At 53.6% G+C, this 14,290-nt stretch overlaps 1 protein-coding gene across 1 annotated transcript in view; it reads right to left on the bottom strand.

Annotated features, from left to right (window-relative positions):
* DAB2IP (DAB2 interacting protein) overlaps positions 1 to 10,413 on the bottom strand; it is a 161,069-nt gene extending 150,656 nt beyond the window's left edge. The window contains exon 1 of the mRNA XM_081803501.1: positions 10,393 to 10,413. The gene's annotated coding sequence lies outside the window, so the exon portion shown is untranslated. The remainder of the gene's footprint in view (positions 1 to 10,392) is intronic.
* Between the last annotated feature and the right edge of the window lie 3,877 nt (positions 10,414 to 14,290).

Raw genomic sequence — 14,290 nt, 5'->3', positions numbered from 1 at the left:
ACTTGGAAAACAATGACCGCTAAAAGTGATCTGATGACTAAAATTTTTGACTGTTGCTAAGTTTAGCGCTCAGGGTGGGGTAGGCACGATGATGTACAATGCGCAAACCTTGACTTCCGCCCCCAAGCCTATGTTGTATCCTGGTCCCCTATTTAACTCCTCTATTTCCACATTTCCAAATAATAACTTCTAACCCAAGGAAGGCTTAGAGATGGATGAGATCCCCATTCAGCATCTCCTCAGGACCTAACACCTAAGCTAAAAATTACAGTGCTTAACTCAAAGGAATCAATCACTAATGGTGGAATTTCAGGCACCAGAGGTGGTTTACAGGAGTTGCTGAAATCATACCAGTTCTCAGTCTGCCCTGAAACAGTGCCTGGCACATGGCAGACCCTCAATAAACATGTGCCCCTCCAGGCAAGAGCTATGTAGCTCACTGTTGTTACAGTCCAGGGACAAGAAGGCCTCCCTGGAGCCTCAGAGAGCCAGAAGCCACACCCTCCAGCAATCACCCCTTCATCATGGCCCATCACATTATAATTTACCCATCGGTTCTATAGGATAGTATTATATCTGGCCAGAAAGGGCTTTTAAGCACATATATTTGATCTTTTAAAGTTTGGGGGAGTTTTCCCAAAAGTATTTAGGTTCAACCCAATTGTTTTCAATCCTTGAAAGTCCTTCTGTAACACCAAAACTCAGGCCAGACTAGGGACAGCAAACATGCCAACATTGCGCACGCAGCCCCCTCCCCCCACCTCCACCCCCAGGGCGTGGGCACGTATCGCTGAGTGATGATGGCACTCTTTTCTGCTGGGCCAAGATGTGGCTTCAGATCCTCTCAATGCCTGGAGTTTGCTTTGTTTCGCTTATAGGAGATGATGTGCCTACCACATGGATATTGTGTCTCCTGTAAATTCCTTCTCTGGGGAAAAAAAAAAGTGTCTACAAAAATCCAATGAATTTACTGACTACTCATGACATGTGCATTGTATTGATGGGTCTTTGGTTATTTTTTGCCTATGTTTGGTCCCCCTTCTGCCAGGGCCAGCATCCGAATTTTCCTTGGGGATCCCCCCTCTCTCCACTCCCAATTCAGTGGAGAAGCAGAGCTTAGCACTGGGGGAAGGGGGAAGAGAGAGACAGATAAGACAGCCTAACTAATTCATTTACTTAGGATTCCCTGGGCCTCCTTAGGTTCTTTATATACATGAGTTCATAAAATGCGTCTAACTTTGGCCAGTTTGAGGAGGAGGGGGCTTTGTTTCTTGTACCTGAAAGAGCCCTGGCTGGCCCCCAGGTCAGCCCGGCGCCGGGCCCCGAGGAGTGATCCCAAGAGGACAAAGAGTCCTTCCCAGTGTAGCAGGTGGTTGGACAGACTCAAGTAACCCATCCCAGTAGGAACTCCCACTGAGAGCCATAAGGGAACCAGAGAAACCACCACCCCCTCCTCCACTGGGCTGCTGATGAGCTCCCACCCCCCACTACAGCCCACGGAGGTCCCGGACTGGGAGTCAGGAGAATGCTGTGAGGCCCAGCCCTGCTATTAACTCACTGTGGGAACTTGGACAGATCACCCTGGGCCTTGATTTTCTCGTCAGCAAAATGGGGGTGGAAATGCCACGTGACACCCCGGGCTGCAGGCCAGGGAAGGGAGCTGCATTGTCCAGGCCTCCCAGGGGAGGGTGGTGGTTATGACTACAGACTCTGGGTCTGCAGGTTCCTTTCTCTTGGGTGAGGGCGGGACAGGGAATGGGGAGCGGGAGGAGAGAGACTCCCCTGAAGCCCCCCCGCACCGGGCTGCCTCCTCCATACAAGCCCCAGAGGAGAGGGACCCGAGGAACCTTCCAGTCCCAGCTTTTCCTCCCCCATCCAGAGCACTCACTCATTGGAAATCGGGCCTTCTCTGGGCATTTGTGGGGGGACCACACTGCCTTCTATCCACTGAGCAGATCAATCTCCCGGTCTCATCCGAGCTCCCTACACTGAGGCCCTCCCTTCCTTCCTGCTGCCCCTCAGGCGCCCTGAGCCAGGGTCCAGAGCCAGCACCTCTGTCTGCCCAGGAGAAAGGTCAGGCCAATTCGCAGCAGTTGCCCTCCCTAAAGGCTCTCCGTCACCCTCCAGGAGGCCAGAGGGTGAGAGCCAGGGTCAGGGTCGGGTCAGGGCCAATGCCCAAGACTGAACTGCCGGTGGTGAGGAGTGACCAAACCCATTAGAGCTGACCCCAGCCTTTCTGCTCCTTGTTTTCCTACAATAAGCCTGCCCCAGTTCCACAGTCAGGTGAGCTCCCGTGCAACGCACGCGTCTTCAGTATGAGAGGGGACAAATTCAAAGGTACAAGACACCAGATACATTGTCTACAGGCACCGCCCCACCCCCACCATCACCAGGAGCTGCTGGCCACCGAGGCCTCTGAAAATGCTTTTGTGGGCATCCCCCTGCCTCTGCACCAGCACCGTCCCTTAAAACAACATTCAACAGCTCGGAATTACCAAAATCAATTACTCCAAGATGGAACTCGGGCAGACAGGCATTAGAATAAAGACAGCAGATAATTCCCACCGTCAGGTAATTGCTCCCCAGAGAATTTCAGATACTAAAAGAGGAATCAAAAAAGAGAGCATTGGGGTGCCTGAGTGGCTCAGTCGTTAAGCATCTGCCTTCGGCTCAGGTCATGATCCCAGGGTCCTGGGATCGAGCCCCGCATCGGGCTCCTTGCTCAGCCGGAAGCCTGCTTCTCCCTCTCCCACTCCCCCTGCTTGTGTTCCCTCTCTTGCTGTGTTTCTTTCTGTCAAATAAATAAATAAAATCTTTTAAAAAAAGAAAAAAAAAAAGAGAGCATTTTTCCCCCAGAAAGGAAGGGGAGACTGTGCACTGATAAACAGAAAGCTATTCTCTTCCCTCCTGCTTTCTCTCCCCTTCCTTGGCTGTGCCCCTGCAGGACCAAACCACAATGTCTCAGAAATCCACGGGGATGGGGATGAGAGGTGGGTGGGCAAGTTCCAGGGTCCTGGACCCTGGGGACAGTGCTGTGTTCTCAGAGGACATTTGACTCTTGTGTCCTTCCTTGAGCAGGGACACAGACAGGGACAGGGTTCCCGTTACACAGAAGCCCAATGATACATGATTGGGCTCTCTCTCTCTCTTCCACGTGTCCAGCTCACCCCCTCAACAAGGACAGAAGCTTTTTGACAGCAGGCCCTTGGCTGACCAGCCTCTCCTTGCCACCGGGCCCCAGATGCCCATTGATCCAGGAGGTGATGGAGGGGCACACAGGTTTTCCTGAGGCCAATTACTTGGTTGCCTTGACTGTAAAATGGGGAAATAGCACCAAACTATCATATAGATGTCTACAACGCCACAGCCCCAAGAATATCACAAAGCCCTGTCAATAGGTATTCCAAAAGAAAAGTGTCCTATGGTTAGAGGTTTGGGAGTCCAGGGGGAAACAAAGTTCAGCCGGTTCCTTCCCTGCAGAACTTCTCAGAGCCTTCAAAATTGCTAATGTGGACTGGTCCTGTAGGAATGGGCATAAAGTATGCAGCCTTTTCCAAAACTCTTTTTGTACTAAGTATCTCCCCAGACTGCTGTTCCGTAGAACACACTAGGGCCAGCAGTGGGTGCAGACAGAAGGTATAATGAGGCTGTAATAAGGCATTTAAAGGGGACTGGTTAGGGAGCTATTAGAAAAATTCATGGAGGGCATAAGCTTGAGATACATTCTAAAGGAGAAAGGAGGGGCAAAGACAGGGAAGGGACATCTGCCTTAGAAGAGACTGTCCAAGCAGGAACCCTAGGGGTGGGAGAGCCCTGGGCATGCTGGGTCCAACTGTTTGCCTTAACTGTTACCAGGAGAGAAGGACGGAAGGCTGGAAAGGCGGGGCGGGGAGGGTCTTGGGGTAAGGAACACAGTGAGGGTTTTTTGAAGGTCCTGGAGTCAATAATGGCTTACTCATGAGTGGCTACCATGTGCAGCTCAGTGCAAAGTACAATTCTGACAACACTCCTATGAGGCAGGTTCTAGTGTATCTGTCACTTTGGAGCCAAGGACAAGTTAAATGGCTATCTCAGTTCATGCAGCTACTGAGTGGTGGGCAGAGATCTGAAGCCCCCAGCATATTAACCAGAGAACCCATGCCCTTAACCACTGCGCTTCCCCACCCCAGAGCTGCAAGGGGCAGGGCTGAACCCAATGCCATCAACACCATCAAGGTGTGGAGAAGGGTCAATCATTCCTTGCCACAGGATGCCCTGTCCCTATGCCTTGGTTTCTGACTTATGTTCCATCGGCCAGTGCTGCCCAAATATGTACATAGGTCATTGGCTCTGAATATTTAAAGGGAGTCTTTCCAACCTTCCCTCTGGGAATGGGCAAGAAGGTGCCAAAGCACAACTTGGCACCAACAGAAACATGTGACGGAACCCATCGACATCCTCAACGAGATTTACGTTTCCCAAGCACGTGGCTGCCGCTTGATTTATGGGGCCTGTGGAGCCATCCTAAGGAGGAGCAGACCTCTCAAGGGAGGAAGGCATCATCATCATCAAATATTTCGATAATCATCTCCATCACAGCAAAGAAGGCACCAGGCCCCTTCCTGCCCTTGCGCGGGAAAGGAAGTGAAATTGTTTGCCTTAATTCAATTAGGTAATTAACTAGACAATGCAAAGAGAAATTCCAGCAAGGATATAAATACTTAAAATCCCTGCACTAGCTGGTGAGGAGGATGTCAACAACAGGAACTCTGGCGGAGGGGAGAGGTGAGGGCGGGCGGGGAGAGGTGTGTCCCGAGCTAAAGACAACAGTGGGCAGGCAGCAGTTTATAATGATAGACACTTAGCCCGTGCCAGCTCTGTGATAAGCACTTTGCATGCATTACCTCACTTGTGCCTCAAAACAACTCAGTGACGTAGGTGTCACTATGATCCTCATTTGACAGATGAGGAGACTGAGGTGTAGGCAGCGAAGGGACTCGTCTGAGGGCACAAAGCGGAAGTGACAAACTCAGGTCTGATTTCAAACCCGCCTCTTCATCCACAGCCCTCTGCTCCCGCTCCAAAGGCATGCCCAAAATAAAGGGCCTATAGGGATGGTTCCGGTCTAAATGGGGAAACTGAGGCAGGATTGGACACCTCCCTCCTCCCCAACGGTCTTCACTGCCTGGCCCGGGGCCTCCCAGCTGGCCAGGTTGCCAGGCTGCCCCCAGAGAAGCAGGCAAACTTGGGAGAAGCGATTTTGCAATCCTGTTTGCAGAAACCTAGACAGCTGTCCTCCTGGGGGCCCCCTCCAGCCTCACTTCCTCCAGGAAGCTTCCCTGACTTCTCGCCCTCCCCACACACCAGTCCTGTGGGCTCTCCAAAGACTGGGCATGCTTTCTCTCTAGGACTGGACCCCAGAGGCTCTCGAGAGGGAAAGAGAAGCAGAACCTCACGCTGGTTTGAGTCCCCTCCACCTTCACCGGGCAGGTCTGTTCCAACAAACACTCACCCCAGTGGTTTCAACGGCAGAAACAAGCTCTAGTGGAATGTGAGTGCCGTGCAAAAGGTAAACTTCAAGCGCCTGAAAGAAATCTTTTCCTCTATCATCCCGTCTCTATTCATCACTGCAGCTCACTTAAAAACCCCTATTCGAAAACCTTTTTGTTTGGGCAATTTGAGGCGCTGTGTATCTTTACAAGATAAATAAATAAGCAATTCATATAGTCTCTTTAATTCAGACTTCTCCATACCCAGAACTGCCTTCACCAGAGGCAGCAAGTTCTAGAAAGGGGCACTAGCCAGAGCATCCCAAGACCAATTTGAAGGGGATGGAGAAGGCCCTCAGTAATCATAGTGCAAATAATGGTGAGTAATAACGAAACGCTAGGACTTACAGAGGACTCACAATGTGCAAACACTGGACTGGGCTTTCAGCTCCACCCCTAATTTTAACCTAACGACAACCCTAGGAGGCAGGTATTGTTGTTATGCCCATTTTACAGATGGAAATACCGAGGATCTGAGAAGTGAGGTAGCTTTGTCCGAGTCACACAGCTGGCAGGCGAGCCAGCCAGGACTCCAGTTTCATGGGCCCCAGACCACTCCCCACCCTTGGCCCCTCTGCAAGACCAGGCCCTTCTGGGGTGGGATCAAGCTGCTTGGCTCTGCCCCCACCGCCCACCCCAAGCCCAGGACTCAGTAGCCAACACAGACTCCTGTTCCAAATCTGAATCAACACCTCGTTGGCCACTCCACTCAAAGGGAAATGGCCCCCGCAACTGCCCAAAGGCACCTTCTGGGGACAGAAGGGAATGGAATTAACACCAACATCAAAAAGGCCAAGAGCTACAGGGGGTGGAGAGAAACAGGCCCAGGACTGGCTGTCTGTGAGAGCATGGCTTCTAATGCACCCTTCCCTCACAGAGCCTGGATACAGCCATACCTGCTCTCCTCTGCTCCCCCACCGACTGCTCAAGCCCAGTGTTAGAGGGGAAACATGGGGGATGATGTCAAACTAGAAGAGGACTCCTCATTCACCCCCTTTCTCCTCCTCACCAGCTTAATCACACCTAATTTCTCTGTGTTTGTACCTCCACGGCAGCTGGAGGGCAGAGAAGCACGGTGCCTGACACCTCGGGCCGTGGGGTGGAGAAGACTTTCATTCAAATTCTAGTTCTGCCCCTTCCTGGCTAGGTGACCTTAAGCAAGTCACTCCCCCTCTCTGAGCCTCAGTTTCCAACACGGAAATGATGACAGGACCTCATGGGACTGCCGTGAGAACCAGATGCGCTAATATTGGAAAGTCCTGAGCCCAGCACCTGGCCCAGGGCAGTACTCAGTAAGTGTGGGCTGCTAGGAATTATTATTACAGCCCAGACAGGTCCTGCACCTTGCACAGAGCCAGTGTGAGGCCTGGCAAATACTAACTCTGGGTTCTGGCTCCTGGATCAAGCTCTTTCTCGACACAGAGCCACTCAGGAATGTGAGAGGGCCCAGCCCAGGAGCTCTCATGGCCCAGTGGCCTCCCCACGTCTGCAATTCCCAGGCCAAGTACAAAGTCCCAACCAACAGGTTTGTTTTCCTTACACACACACACACACACACACACACACACAAAATCGACAAGTGGCTCAGAGTGAAAGTTCCCAAACCTTGGCATCCTCCCCCGTCCAGAGGTGAGTAGTGATCTCATCCCTGTGACTAAGCCAACACGGACGCCAAGAGCCCTTTCTGGGAACCCGCGGGCTTGGCACTGCTGGTTCCCAGCCCCAGGAGGAGCCAAGGCTGCAAAACTGGGATTCACGCAGAGCTGGGGATCCCTGCTCTCGGAGCTGAGAATCAGAGTGGCTTGAAAAGCAGGGCGGTGTTGCAGCCAAAGACCAGGATGGGCCACGAGATCTGGGTTCGAGTCACAGCTTTGCCATGAACTTCCCATGAGGTTTTAATATGCAAACCCAGGCTCTGTCCCCCCAACCCTAACATGGGTAGATTACAGGTTTCCAATGGTCCGTCCAGCTGAGATCTGCCCACCAGGGGCCCCTGGCCTAGAGCTAATAAAGATACAGGTTAGAGAAGTGGGCACTACAGTGCATGAAAGGAGAAGCCACTGTTGCTGGAGTGGATGGTGTAGGCCGCCAGGAGAAGCTGGGCCTGATAAGGGGGTGGGGCGGGGAGGAAGAGAAAACCAATCCTGGTGGTCTGCAGGCTTGTCAGGGGCAAGGAGCAAAGTTCCAGAGGCACCAGGGCAGCCTGTCAAACATTCCAGTGAATCCGGCCAGGAGGGGAGAAGAGCCTTCCCCCAGAACTTCAGCCACCGCCCCCTCCTTCTCACTTAATTCCTCCCACCATGGCCGACACAGACAATCAGGAGAACGTAGATGAAAACTGGGAAAAAGCCAAGAAACCAATACAGACTTTGCCCCTGAGCTGGCTCCTCCCAGAACCCCGAGGTAGCAGGAAGTGAGGTCCTCCCTCTCCCACGGCACCAGGTTCCAGGAGAGGTGGGGACGGACAGGGTGTCTTTCGAGGGTTTCTGTGACATCCGCTCTACCATATACCGTAAAAGGCCACCTGCAGCCAAGCCAGAGGAGCCCACCATTGCACTGCACTGTTGACGAAGTCCATAGCTGCTGTGTTCTAGAAGACTCAAAGCCTCCCCTTTGCCCGCAGCATCCTGTTCACACTCATGGCGTTCGAGGTGTTCAGTTTGGGGTCCCATGGGGACTTTTTTGCTCCCGTCACTGCCCCACCTCCCCGCACACCCCTGCTCCAGCCGCTTCCACTCTCCAGTTCTAGATCCCCATCATGAGCCTTTGCCCCCTGGGCTTTGATCTGTCCTCAGGCTTCCCGCTGCCCTTGCTGTTTTGCTTAATAATCTGTCCCTGGACAAACCATACGAGACTCTTAACTCTAGGGAACACATGGAGGGTGGCTGGAGGCGAGCGGGGTGGGGGGCTGGGGTCACTGGGGGATGGGCCCCAGGTGTCATACACAACTGATGAATCGCTAAACTCTACCCTTGACGCTAATAATAAACTAGATGTTAACTAATTGAATTTAAATTAAATAATAATAATAATAATAATAATAATAATAATAATAATAATCTGCCCCTGTTGTTTTGACCAACCCCCCTTTCCTCTTGTAGTCTGTTGACTTTTAGACTTTAACTGGGCTCCTTGGGAGAATAAAGAACGCAGACAGAGAACAGAGCGAGGTTCTGCCACCAGATTTCAGGTACAGGCTCAAGCGCGGAATTGGGGCCGTGCCACCACGTGCCCACTTACGAGGCAGGCGGGGTGACCTCTGCCTACGTCAACGGCGGCCGAGCCACGCCGGCGAGCTCATGGAGCCAAAGGGCTCTGCACAGCCTCGAGTGTGACACGAACTCAAGGGATTAGGATGTCTATTTTTAACTCCCCACATCCTGGCCGAAAAACAAATCCCTCACACACCCTGCAGATCCCTATCAGGGGGGCTGGCAGGGCCTTTTGGGAATTGCCTCCTCCTGGAAGCAGAGCCGGCTTTCATGGCTTTGCCTCTGCCGGGAAAGGCTGGGAGAGCCCTGCTCCGGCCGGGGCCAGCTTCCATTATGTCTGCCTGGGTCCTCATTGCCCCTGTCAAACGGCCATTTCCTGGTGGACTCAGTTGTCACAGATTCTCCAGCCGCCAGACAGGGTCACCAGCAATGCTGAGGAGGGTTATTCATTCGTTTACTGATTCGTCTACCCCCACATCCCCTCCTGGCCCTCTGAGGAGCCGGGCTGGGCCATTACCAATCTTGCTCCTCTCCCCTCCTCCGGCACTCCTGGCATCCCTCGGGCCTCACTCCAAGGTGGGTGTTTAATAGGTGATCAGTCACTGTGACCTGCAGGGAGATGGGGGCTTCCTACTTCGGGACAGAGAACTCCTCCCCAGTCCCTGGCCTACCTGTGTGGGCTTTGATCAAGTGTGTAAGGACATTTGCTCATTCTCCTTGGTCCCACCTCGCCCACCTCACCAAGCCCCGCTGACCCCAGGACCAGAGAAATGAACCTGCCACTGCCTAAGTTCACTCTCATCAAATGATACCAGCAGAGAAAATGACCCCAACACATGAGTTTCAAAGAAAAAAAAGCCTCATTCCGAATGGGGAGCCTTCAAGATGGTCAGCCTTCTCCTGGCTGGGCAATCCCCGCTGACCCCAGGGACAGACAGTTTCCCTGAAGGTTCTGACCGCAAATAACAGTACAACCCTAGAAAAGTCATGTGATCCCTAGCGGCCTCTGGGGCCACATCCGTGAGCCCCCAGCACAATCCCAATGACCCCACAGACCCTCCCATAAATACATTACACACTCTCTTAGGAATTCTAAAGAATCTTGGCAATACTCATTTGAGACCTGAAGTTCAGCCTGCGGGGGGCAGGGGGGGGGGGCAGGAAATGATGTGCCCTTTTCAGACCTTCCTCCAGGCTTCTCTGTCTTTGATGCCACAAAGCAGAATAGACTTCTTTAAAAGGCAGATCAAGAACAATCCAAAGGAGTCAGGGAAGTCTTTCCGCAAACCAAAGGCATCTCTGGGTCCATCCCTCAGCTGCAGGCAGCCTGGCACAGAGCTCACAGAGGACCCAGGCTCTTTGCACAGGGAAGCAGGGTTCTGGAAAAATGCTCTGAGCCAGGAACAGAACAACCAAGTGCAATGACAAGCCAGTCCAACCCTACAAGGCTTTATGAGCATTTACTAGACCCAGGAAGGCCTGGGCCGGGCCCCACACGCTCCATGGGCACTGAGATGAGAAGTAAGGCCCCGGGCCTGGCCCTCAAGAAGCTCAGAGCCCGTCTTGGGAGACAGGCAAGCCGACGACCAAGTGTAAAGCAAGGTGGCTGATAGGAGCTACAAGCCAGGACCGCACGGGGTGGGGCGGCTCACCCTTAGTGGAGTGATGAGACCAAGTGGAGGTGACATTTGGGCCAGACCCAGAGGGGCAGGAAGAATTTGCGCAGTGAAGCCGCGGCCACGAGAGAAGGGCATCCAGGAGTCAGGCGGAGACCGGGACACAGGCAGCCTGAAGAGCAGAGGGAGAACAGGCAGAGAGGAGAGTTGCAGTGGGCCTGATCCTGCAGGCGGGAAACAGGGAGCCCTCCCTCCCCTCCCAGCCCCAGGGAGGGAGGAGGAGGCAGGATGGAGGGAAGCTGAGAACAGGAGGCTGGTGGAGACTTCGGTTGACAAGAGCCCGCTTTAGGAAGCCGGGCTGCCAGGGGCTCCCCCTGGGCATGGAGAACAGGCACCTGGACCCCCTCACCCAGCTGCTCTGCTCCAGGGAGAGCCTCTTAGCCATGCTGGCACAGACCCCAGCTGGGAGGGGCTGGCCTCAAGGAATGCTGGGGACGCCCAGGGGAGAGGCATGCGGTGGCTTGGCTGGGAGACAAGAGACAACCGCACACCGTCCTGGCCTCTCGGCCAAGGCTATGAAGGGCTGAGGGGGTGCTCCGCTGGGCTGGAGCCCCGTCCTGCTCCTCAGCTCCCTCTCACGGGCCCGGCCATCATCACCCCCTGCAGTGTTCAGAGTGCTGATTACTGTCTAATTCCAGAGGTGAGCACCCTGACCGCACCCGGGGCTCCCTCCTGTGGCCCGCGCCCCCACCCCTCAGCTCCCTGAACCCCCTGGACACTGAGCCCACAGAGCCCAGCTGACTGGTTTCACAACAAGCCAGTGTAGCACGTTGCCCTCCAACCCAACCCAACAACTCACCCGTGCCCCAAGCCCATCACAGGACCCCCCTCCCCAGAAAGGCAGAAAAAGAAGAGTAACGCATGAATATCAAGATTGGAAGGAATCTCAGAGATATAACTGAACACCGCCCCCCCTCCCCCCGGCCTTAACAGACAAGGAAACTACACTTTTAAGAGATGACCAGCTCTGCAGGGGATCACACAGCCCAATGGCGGCCCAGCCAGAACACAGATCTTCCTTCAGGCCTCCCGGAGGGCTCCGGCACCGAAGCCAGGACCAGGTGGGGCAGTAAAACAAGGACAGAGCGCGGATATGGTGCAAGAAAGGCCTGTGCTTATTGTCAAGGGGCCTGGGTTCAAGTTCTGACTTCACCACCTTCCCTTATGCACACAGACATTAGAGCTTTGGACATGTCACTGCAGCTTCCTGGACTCCAGAGACCTCTTCCATAAAATGGGTGTTTCATAATTCCGTGCTCTCAGCAGGATCAAAGAGAATCAAGGGGGAACAAGAGCACTGCGTACAACAGAGCCAGGTGGTCAGGACGGGGACATTGCCGAGGCCTTTGCAGAAGACTCCTTCACCTTCACCCCTCCTGGAAGGCCGCCCAGCCCAGCCAGCCCTAAGTCAGACATTTCCCCAGAGCTGCCCCCGGGCCAGCAGAGCAGCCCTCCAGGGGAAGGGGTGGGTTGCCCCTGGATTTACAACACAGATGCATGCATGGCAGGCCCACCCCCTCCCCTCCCCTCCCTCAGGGGTCCCCCAGCACCTCCTGATAGAGGTCATCACGGGGCCATGGAGGAGGAAAGGTATGTGTGTGGCGGGGGGAAGGGAGGGTCCTGCCCACCTCTCCTAAGTCCCCTCCACCCTAGCTGAGAAATCTGAGCACAAGGTCCTCATCCAAGATGCACTAATCCTTCTAGAAAGCAGAGGTCACAGGTCTTGAGGGGAGGGAGGTGGGGTGAGCAGGGCCTCCTGGGAGCCACAGGTTTGCTGCCGTGCCCATCCACTTGTGGCAGGAGAGGTCTCAGTCCTCCACGGGCCTCTCCATAATGCCTGACATCCACCCAGGAGACTTCCACAGACAGGGATCACCCCACTAGTGGGCATAACATCCTGTCCATTTTACAATCGGGAGAAAGCTCCAGAAAGGAAAACTAACCAGCTGAAGAGAGTAGAGCCAAGGCTGGAATTTAGATCACATGGAACCCATATCCCACATTCTCTTCCTAAGCACACCTTACAGCCATGGTTCCCAGGCTGTGGTGTGCATGAGAATGGCCCCGCGAGTTTTTCAAAGTGCAGATGCCCAGGTCTGGGTGGAGATGAGGAATCTGCATTTTAACAGGTGCCCCCAGGGGGTTGTGATAAAGCACCATCGGCACACACCGCAGGCCCGGGGGCACACACACACGTGCACACACTCATGGGCACACACTCATGGGTACACATGACATGGGCCAGCACGGAGCCAAAAAGGACCATTAGAAGCATGGGCTCTAAAGGCAGATGCCGGGTTTGGGATGCAGCTCAGCTCCTTATGGGTTGTATGACCTTGGGTAAATCTCATGACCTCTCTAAACCGAAATGAGGGTAAGAAAAGAAGCAGCCTCAAGGTGTTGTCTTAAGGATGCAAGGAAATAATATGTATAAAGCCCTCCGCACAGGACCTAGCACATCATAAATACTCAAAAAATGGTGTTACCCTCATGGCCAAACTCAGTTCAGTGTATTGAATGTCGAAGGGAGGGAACTGAGCGCCAGGCGCCACGGGACCGCAGGGCGTCGTTGAGCCGGTAAGAGATGCCTGAAGGGTCGTACCAGAACCAGTGGGTAGAAGTAACAGATTTCTGCTCGAAACACGAAGAACTTTTTTATCAGCCTGCAGTGGCTCCATCAGGAAACCAGCTGCCTAGCGGGCTGTCACTAGAGGACGGAGGCTAAAAAGACTAGATGTTCACCAGGTAGAGATGCGGCACCAGGGAAGGAAGAAGGGAGGGGGTGGCCTGGCGCTCTCGAAGGTGACTTTCAGTTAGGTTCTACAGGTCAGTCCCTCTCCCTATAATTGGTGCATTTGCACTGTCCTGATCTTTACAACCTTTAGCTCCACAAATCCAAAAGGGATGGGGAGAGGCCAGTGGTTGATAGAAAGTCTTATTTTGCCTTCTGAGTAGTTCCTGGTAAGGAGGGGGATGGATGGGACTGTCTTAAATCCGAGGCCTACAAACACACTGAAATCGTATGCCTCAGAGGACACGTGCATCTGTGCACTTTTCTCAAAAGGGCTGGTTCATACCAACTTTTGAGCAGAGGGGAAACTGAGGCACAAAGGGGGTTGTGTGGCTCAGGCTGCAAGAGGGCCCAAGCTCCAGGATACAGACTGGAGCCCAAGGCTGTTGTCCTATGAGCCAGGTGCTTTCCATGCCTTATCTTTCAAAATCCTCACTACATCCCCCTGGGGTGAGGCCTTTGAGCTCAGAGAGCTCAAACTCCCCAAGAACACAGAGCTAGTGAATGGCAGGGCTGGGGCTTGCACCCAAGTTCTCTGGGCCTCAGAGCTGGTGTTTGGCTTGGTTTTAACTCTTGGCTATACTGTCTTAGGTCAAGGAAACACAGAAAGATGTTTGGCTTTGACACGAGGGGAAATCATGTTAGAGATGATGATCCTCATAGGTGACAAGCTACCTACTCATCCACCCTCAATTAAAATTAAATTCAAATCAAAATTAATTTCACCCCTAAATAGCAGAATGGGGGGAGGGAGGGGCGCTCAGTTTCCATATGACTCAAGCCAGACAGCTCAAAAGAATGGAGCATCTGGAAACCAGAAAACCCAATCGTTTCCACCAGGCTGGGAAACTGGAACCTAGATGGCTTTGGTCCCTATTCCTACCCTGCTGAACCCACGGGTCAGGGCAGCCCAGGAAACCAAAAACAGACCTCTCTTCAATGACCCCGCCCCCTCAACACTGAGGAGTGGCTACCGGTTGAACAAAACAACACCTCAAACTTGGGTGCCCCAGGGTGCCTGGCTCTGGGATGAGAGGAGTGGCTGTTCAACTACCAACCCGTAGGGTGAGCTGAGGAGGGTCT

This window comes from Leptonychotes weddellii, chromosome 14, assembly GCF_054177405.1.
Source record: "Leptonychotes weddellii isolate Sample4059 chromosome 14, ASM5417740v2, whole genome shotgun sequence".
Lineage (NCBI taxonomy): Eukaryota > Metazoa > Chordata > Mammalia > Carnivora > Phocidae > Leptonychotes > Leptonychotes weddellii.
This window is presented reverse-complemented; position numbering and strand designations above follow the sequence as displayed.